An 8,144-nucleotide genomic window follows, 5' to 3' on the forward strand; every position below is an offset into this window, starting at 1 on the left:
CAGCTGTTGTGTGAGAAATGTAAAAGGGGAGGAAAAAAAAAGTTTGTGCATTTGTATGCAGATGTGAACCTACACTGACATCTGCAGGATTGAGGCCCCGAGGGCGACAAGGTGGCCCAGTTATCTTAACTTAAATCTGATTTTCAACACAACCGGTCTTGTATTGTGCATCCTTGGTTCAGAACTGACTGGCAGGTAAATAATACAGAACACACCTGTTATGTATTTGCTCACGCGGCAGATGTAAGGTCATATTCTCTCCATTAACTCCATGTGGCTCACTCTACCAGTACACAGGGTTTGATTTAGCTTCCCGTGAACTTAAACTGAGGGACTGTACATGGTTGAGTGGAAATCCACTTTAAAGACAGTCTTTGTGGGTCAGGTTAACTGTGAAAAACTTTATAAAATTGTCTTGTCCAAGGTAGTGCAGCTACGCAGATCATGTGTGGTGTTTGAGACATGGGTGAAGAGAGGGAGGTGTTTCAGGATGGGAGTGATGTCTCACTCAGTTGTTTATATGGTAAATTTAAAGTGGGCTTATTAAGCTTTTTCTAGTTTTCTGTCATGTGTGCACTCACCATGCACTTTAGTATACCTTGCTAGTACCAAGTTAAACTTCTTAATATTTAATTATAAAAATCTTAGTTTCTCCCTGGTCCTTGTGAGGTTTCATGAGTCTCCACAGGAACAGAAATGACGCTCAAACAAAGTGGAGCTGAGAGCACAGCTCCTGTGCTGTTCTCTGAGCTCTCCATTCATCTGCTATTCACAATATACCAGCTGTACACTGAACAATCACAGCGTGTTTAAAGGGCATGTCTAGCCCCAGTGGCCTAATGGATAAGGCACTGGCCTCCTAAGCCAGGGATTGTGGGTTCAAATCCCACCTGGGGTGATTTTTCAGCAGAGTGGCGCAGCATAACTGGCCCATAACCCAGAAGTTTATGGATCGAAGCCATCCTCTGCTAGACCTTTTAGACAGTTGGCTTTAGAGGCTGTATAATGTGTGAGGGTATCTCTGTAGGACTAACTGGGGCAGAGAAGCCCCACCCACTTGCTTTTCAAAACTATTTGTGAGGGGCATCCAATCAGAATAAAGTTCACTTAAGGGGAGAAAAGCTAAACTGGCTTTTTGCAAACAGAAGAAACCATAAGGGGGAACACTGAGGCCCAGTATAAGATAAGGTATTCCACCATAATCGCACTAGTTTTTATCGAGTGGAAGTTACTGCAGGCATCTTTTAGCTAAACACCAGAAAAGCTCAACTGTGTCAGCAAATAATTTATTCAACTTCTTTTGCTGCCAAAACCTTGTCTCACCTCGAGAGACAAGAATGTCTAATTCTATGTCAAATACTTCACGTGAGTTTTACAAGTCCTTGTTCACCTGTAAATTGAGAAGTGTGAGCCTAAACGAGCCGACTGCAAGAATGCAACAAAGTAAACTTTCTCTGCCGAGACTGAAGTCTGCAGGTGTGATTGCACCTTCGCTCGACTTTAATCCCATTTCCTAAAATCTGCGCTTCCTGATGAAAATCCACTGCGTGCCTACAATTCACACAGCTTTTGTCACATTAGTCAACAAGGCCCTGTGACTACAGGCTGTTTACAAAGTGAAGCCTCTCTCCTCTCTGTCACGTCGCGCTGCGACTGGAGGGGGAGCCGCGCAATCAAAGCTCGCCGAACACACGTCATCCTTTGAGGGGGTCTTTGAAATCTGGCCCTCATCCGCACACGGTGAGCGCATCACGCCGCATTAGACAGTTTGTGGAATAAATATTTGACGGCCGGCAATATCACAAGATGCAGAGGAACCTCCTAGCACGCAGCTGTTCGCCCCCCCCACTCCCAATCACTGTCTCCCCTCCCATCCTTTATCCTCTGCCCTGCCTGCCTCCTGCAGACAGAGAGCTGGTTTAAAGCTCAATTGTGCATTTTGCAGATAAAGTAGCAAAACTACTAGAGGCGGTGTTGTGAGCGCTCGTTGCCAGGGCAACACTGGTAGGGAGACCTGGTTCTCCATTACTACTTAATTTAGGCGCTCTAATTGCATTCCACACAATCTGTGGCCACAGCGTTACGCAGAGGAAAGGAAGGAAAAGTTAGGGCGGGGGACTGGTTGGGGGTCGTTCCTTGGTAAACCCCCGCCTGGGAGCACATGCACAGCGAAGACGGGGCAAAATGGCTTTGAAATTTGCTTTTTATTGCTTTTTTGTGGCGGTAGAATGTTTAGCTTAAACATGAACCGCACCACTAAATTTAAATGTTACTCTTCTTTTACTCTCAAGAGTGTCTTTAATTCCCAGTCGCTGAAAATTGGTGAATATCATCAGAAGTTAAACGTATTGTCTAATGTGTGATAGAAGGAGGAGTTTCTGAGGGAGAGGCTGTGTAATAATGAGAAGTCTGGGGTCTGAATCTTAAACAATCAATAATATAGCAGGTGTAAGATAAAATGAATAAGCAGAAACTCCCCACCGTCACCAAGTGCTGCTCATATAAGTATAATATAAACGGAGTAACCACTGGTTGCTTGGGGAAAATGTGTGGTCTCCAACCGGTTGGTGAGTGGTTGCTGGCAGCTATGAAATGGATTGCTAAATGTCCCATTCATGTATGCCCAGAGACTAGTCAGAACCACCTGACCACCTCTGGTCGGTAGAGAAGAATGACTATTCCTCTTATTGAGGGACGTTTAAGGAGGTATATGTTCCAGCGGATCGATCCAAATATTGATAGTATCGATACCAATGCTGGTATTTATTTTGGATAGATACTGCTACTTTGTTTGTATCCTCTAAGTTTAGCATGTAGCCCAATGAATTGTGTTAAATCATTTTCTGCATATGAAAAAATATACCTCAAACATGCACTATGTCTGAACCTTTTTGCATTGACTGTCACATCTGTTTATTTATATCCTGTAGCACATTTAAACAACAGAAGATGACCCAAAGTGCTTTAGTGACAGACACATTTATGTTCCAGCTCTCCAAAAAAAGCCAGTTTCAGAATACTTTTGGTTGTTTTGACTACAGTAAGTCACTGCTCTCCCCTACAGAAGCTCGCTTTATAGTATAAAAGTATCAGTACCGATATTGGCAATACTGGCCCTGTATTTACTTTTACCGTATCGCGCGGCACTCATAACAAGTTATTTTGGTCCTTTTCCAGACTCTCTACCTTTGCTTTTTGTTAGTGCCCGTTCTGTTGAGGTGCAGAACTTTCAGCTATGAAAACATTGTTACACCACCTGGCTAGCTAGTATTATCCAGATTGCCATTTGACAGTATAATATTGTAAATGTACGATAGTGGCTTGAAGTATACCTGTTATTTGTAGATTATAATTTGTTATGTCATATAATTAGAGCTATCCCGTTCCATTGAATTTGAGGACGACTGGTGGGTCACTAAGTTGCTTTAGACTTTTAAAGACTGTGTGTCTATGTGTGTGTGTGAAAAAGAGATAGAGGGAGGGAGTGAAAGTGGAGTAAAATTGTTCTAATTGTTCAAGCTTCTGGCCTCAGAGCTCTTATTCCCTTTCAAAAGCAGTGCGCACACACAAACACACACACACGCATGCAGGCCTGCAAGCTTCACCGTCCCTTTGAACCTCCACAGGCCGTGGCCCTGAGAGAAAGCTGGCCCACGATGCTTTTCTTCAGCTGGGGGTTTGAAATGATTGGTAACTGTTGAGCCAGTGTTTTCAGGTCCCTGACCCCCAGCACTGAAGTGCTACAGACACTAGATCCAACATAGCCCCAATTATCCTGCACTCTCCCCAGCCACTTCAGTGACCTGGCGAACACCCCGCCTCGACTACACGGCAAAAAAAAAGAAAAAAAAAAGCTGACAGTCTTTGTGCTGTGAAGGTACTGCTTTAAAAAAATGAAGAAAATGTGTTTAACTTTGAATGCAACAAAGCAGAATTTGGACACATATAAGCCATACATTTGTAATGCTATTGTGAATGCAGCACAGGTGAATCAGCCTATTGCATCATCAAAGCCTCTGTGAGCTGCTTCGAAAGCTGCTTTTAACTCGCCCGAAGCACAAACTATCACAAGCAATCACAAAACCTGAAAGAAACGCAAGGACTCAACATTTTCCACATCCAGTACTCACATTACAAAACACAGAGACGCACAAGGAAGGAAAATAATGTCAGACAAGGTGTTCTGATCACAAGGCATTTCCATTTTTCAGGGATTTACAATTGATATGGATGCCATCCAGCCTCTGGTCTCCTGTGCATTAGAAACTGTTTATTTCCCATCCAGGACGGTCATTGTAGAACAGCTTTAAGATAAAAAAAAAAAAAAAGAGTTACAGATTCAGCTCTCAAGGTTTCTTGCCTCTATCTGTGTATCCAAGCCTGGCAAATCCTGGTTTAGCAGGAATTATACGGAGAATCTTCTGGAACACACGGCACAGAGTTAGGCCAAGTTTCATACAATGTAATACAAAGAAGAAATCAAGTAAATTTCAAAGGTTTCCACTAAAATAATCCCTAAACATTGTTTTGATTGTATTTTGAATCCTTGAGAATGGAGCTGCCAGGCAGGAGGAAAAGAGGAAGACCACAGAGAAGATTCATGGATATAGTGAGAGAGGATATGCAAAGAGTTGGTATGAAAAAGAGGAGGATGAAAGGGATAAGGTGGCAAGTGATCTGCTTCGACCACCCCTAAAGGGAGCAGCTGAAAGAAAAAAGATCCTCTCGATGAAAGACTTGAAATGTGAAATTAATGAAAAAAAGATCTAAAGGTGAAAAAGTTTAAATTACTCACTGAGTTTAAGTTACATTTGTCTCTAAAGCGTCATCGTTATGACACTGCTGTTCTTAAAATGGCATCATTGCCAAATTAAGGTATCTTTTTGTGCATGCTTACCCAGCAGTTAGATAGGCTGGTCAGTGTACTACTTTTGAGAGATGGGATCCACCACCAGCACCACCCCGTAATCTCCTGTTTTCATTATACATGCTATCATTTGGGCCGATATTTAAAAAATGTATATTGCATACCACTTTTATGCAGATGATACCCAAATGTACCTTCCTCTTATACCTGGCTACAACTCATGTGAAAATTTTTTAACCTGCTCTCAAAACATTTTCTCAAACTCATTATCCACTATCCGTTCAGATCTTGTGCCCCTGGCATTATTTCATAGACCTCAGGTTAAACTCAACGTTCTTCAGTTAGGACTTCTAACTAAAGTTAGTTAATTTCTCAAGTTAATTTCTTTTTAAAGACCAAAAGAAAGCCATTCATGCTTTCATTACATCTAGTTTGGATTTATGCATGAAAGCATGATCATATTTCACTCATTCTTAACTTGTTGCACCGGCTTCCTGTGAAGTACACGACCAATTTCAAAATTCTGTTGCTCACAGGGACCAATTTCAATTTGCAACTCCCAGCAAACACTTGCCAACAGTTTTCATGAATACACACTTCATTTGGCAACCAGTGGTTACCAGCAGGTTGCAGACTGGTCTCTAGGCCTGCATGAATGGGGTCCACATCCAACAGTTGGAGAACCAGGTGGTCAGAGTCGCCCAAAGTCAGCTTCAGTTCACCCACCAGCACCTAAAAGAATGGATATATAAGATAAGATAAGATAACCTTTATTAGTCCCACTTATGGATGGATGTAAGGAAGGCCCAGGCCAAAAACTAGCTATCCACTGCTGCAAGCACAATAACATAACTTCCCAAGCACCTGCAAATGCAACACAAAACTAGTTGCAACAGACCATCATACACGGAGTGTGTGCCAACCCAAACCAAAGACCCAAAACTTGAGTTTCATCAGGTAATGAAAGAAGAGGCCAGTAGGCTTTAACTAGTCTGAGTCACAGAGGAAACGCCACTTGTTTGTATAGCAGAATCACTCTAACCACATTTATCTGTCAAGTGCTCTTTGCTTTCAGCTTAAATAGTTTTTGTGCCGATGTGAAGTGTTCTGGAAGGATTAACCTTACACTGTTATCGGGCAATTCAGTGTAAGTATATCTCAGATGATGCTTTGGCATAGCAAAAGCAATTTTACAAGCAGTGCAACAAATTAAAAAAACTGCTTTCTACAGGGACAAAAGAAGAAAAGTAATACAAAGCAGTAATGTGAAATTATTTTTTTCGGTTTCAGAACTGCTTTGTATTTAACATCTAGTCAGTCATATTTGATACATCAGTTTTTGTGAGTTTTTGAGACTTCTACATCTTTTTTCTCCCCCCTCAAAAGCATAAATAAACCTATAGAAATTGGACAGTGCATTTTTAATCAATAAACTACAAAAATGGCTGCTGTAGCAAACATAATACAAAAATAAAACTTATATATGCAAATAAATACACATTTTTAATTTTTTGGGGGGTCAATAGAAGGTCAGTTTTCAAAAAATATGAATTTTCTGCCAATTTCATGGTTTGCAGTTCTGTCTTTTAAGGGTTAAGAGAAGACTGATGCTGTGAAACAAAGTTTGCAATGCGTGCACAGGTTAGTTTTTCAGTTTGACAGCACAATGTGTGCACTTCAGTATCTGTAGGTTCATGTGTGCTCAAATGTGTGAGAAACCGTCTCCTCTTAAAGGATCTGTCACCTTCCAAAGGTCGCCGGCTGAACTGGCTGTGAGCGAGCGTGATTGTATATGATGGGATCTCTGTGTTTGATACGGAGTTTCAGTGGCTGTATGGAGGAGGAGGCTGGAGGTTGTGACCCCTGTGACTCTCTCCGACCTGTCCTTTGTCTCTTCTCACCCCGGTTCCCTCACCATCCACCCCCATGTGCCCTCAGCCCCACCAACAATGGGACCTCCTGGGTGAGAAGGAGGAGGTGGGGTGCAACTCTTTTATGACTTCTTTGCCATTTTTCTCTTCCTCCACCCCATTCGATTTTCAGTCCCTGTCTCATCCTCTGGAGTCGGGGGCCACCATTTATATCGTTGCCTGGGAATTAAGGTCCCGTGGCCCCTTTTGTTGCGAGGTGGGCTGTGGCAGCGGTGGCTGGGGCAGGGGGCGAGCGGCAGAGGAGGGCTGCCCTTTGTTCCAGCCAGCAGAGTGGGCTTCAGTTCCCACAGAACTTGGGGGCCGAGGGGAGGCCCCAGCCCCCGCTGCATGACAGCGATGAGGTAATGTTTACAGAGCTGCGTGCCCTCACACATGCAGCGTCCATGCATTTATGAGGCCTGCAGTCAACAGACATAGACAAACACGGCCACGTTCAACCAGAACTACATAAACCTCTGTGTGTCTGTGGTGCCATAGTCTTTGTCCTATCGTAATGAGATTTGACCTGGATGATAATGTCAGTGGTTCCTTGTTTTGTAATAGTGACAATAGTGTAATAGTGTGCCCATTTACTTGACTTTATTCACCGTTTCGGGGTCAAAATGCTCCTTCAATTCCCCAAAGCAAAAACAAGCAAATTACAGTGCAAAGCTGATTTTCTTTGTATTTCACTGAGTACCTTGTTTCCAGCGTGCGAGGAAACACACTGATTAAGTCTTGGTAATCTTTTCCTGAGTTTTGGTAAACTGGAAAAGTTGTCATGCTGCTCCCTCCTTGTACTTTTACACAAGTTTCACTGGTTTACACCTGTTCTCTGACAGCTGCCAAAAGGTATTTAGAGAAAATAGAAATCTAAACTGAAAGCTGAAGAAAAAAACTAGATGAATGAAAAAAAAACTTCACAGAGTACTGTAAGTAAAAAAAAACCATGCTCATCAAGTATTAGTAGAGTAGGACATGAATATAAATAAAGTTCAATTTCAAGCCTCCTATTTATCCAAAGCTTCTTAACAAAAGACAAAAAACCCCAAAACGAGTTTGCTGAGGAGGTCAAAGATTTAGGCCTAAACACAAATACTCTACATATGATAAAACATGTTTTTATACAGTACCATTGCTTTCCATTTACATTTAAGTGCAAGGCAATTTTTTGGGAAGGTATTCAAGGCCACCATTGTGACCTTCAAAATAATTGCTGTGGTTTAAGAAACAACGTACTTTGAATTAGGCAGAATATGAATATGAATAAGGAAACTGAGCCTCGTGCAAGAAATGGTGAGCACATAGAGTTCCTCTGCTTTTTGTTCTGACCTTTTTTGTATGCGCTGGATTCTGGCATTGACTAA

The 8,144-nt window shown here is 42.2% G+C and overlaps 1 non-coding gene across 1 annotated transcript; it reads left to right on the top strand.

Annotated features, from left to right (window-relative positions):
* Positions 1-825: 825 nt before the first annotated feature.
* trnar-ccu (transfer RNA arginine (anticodon CCU)) lies at positions 826-898 on the top strand. The gene has a single exon. It is a non-coding gene; the product is annotated as a tRNA-Arg (tRNA).
* The last annotated feature ends 7,246 nt before the right edge of the window (positions 899-8,144 follow it).

The sequence above is a fragment of the Pundamilia nyererei genome, unplaced genomic scaffold (assembly GCF_000239375.1).
Source record: "Pundamilia nyererei isolate P.nyererei 1_Seehausen unplaced genomic scaffold, PunNye1.0 scaffold00118, whole genome shotgun sequence".
Lineage (NCBI taxonomy): Eukaryota > Metazoa > Chordata > Actinopteri > Cichliformes > Cichlidae > Pundamilia > Pundamilia nyererei.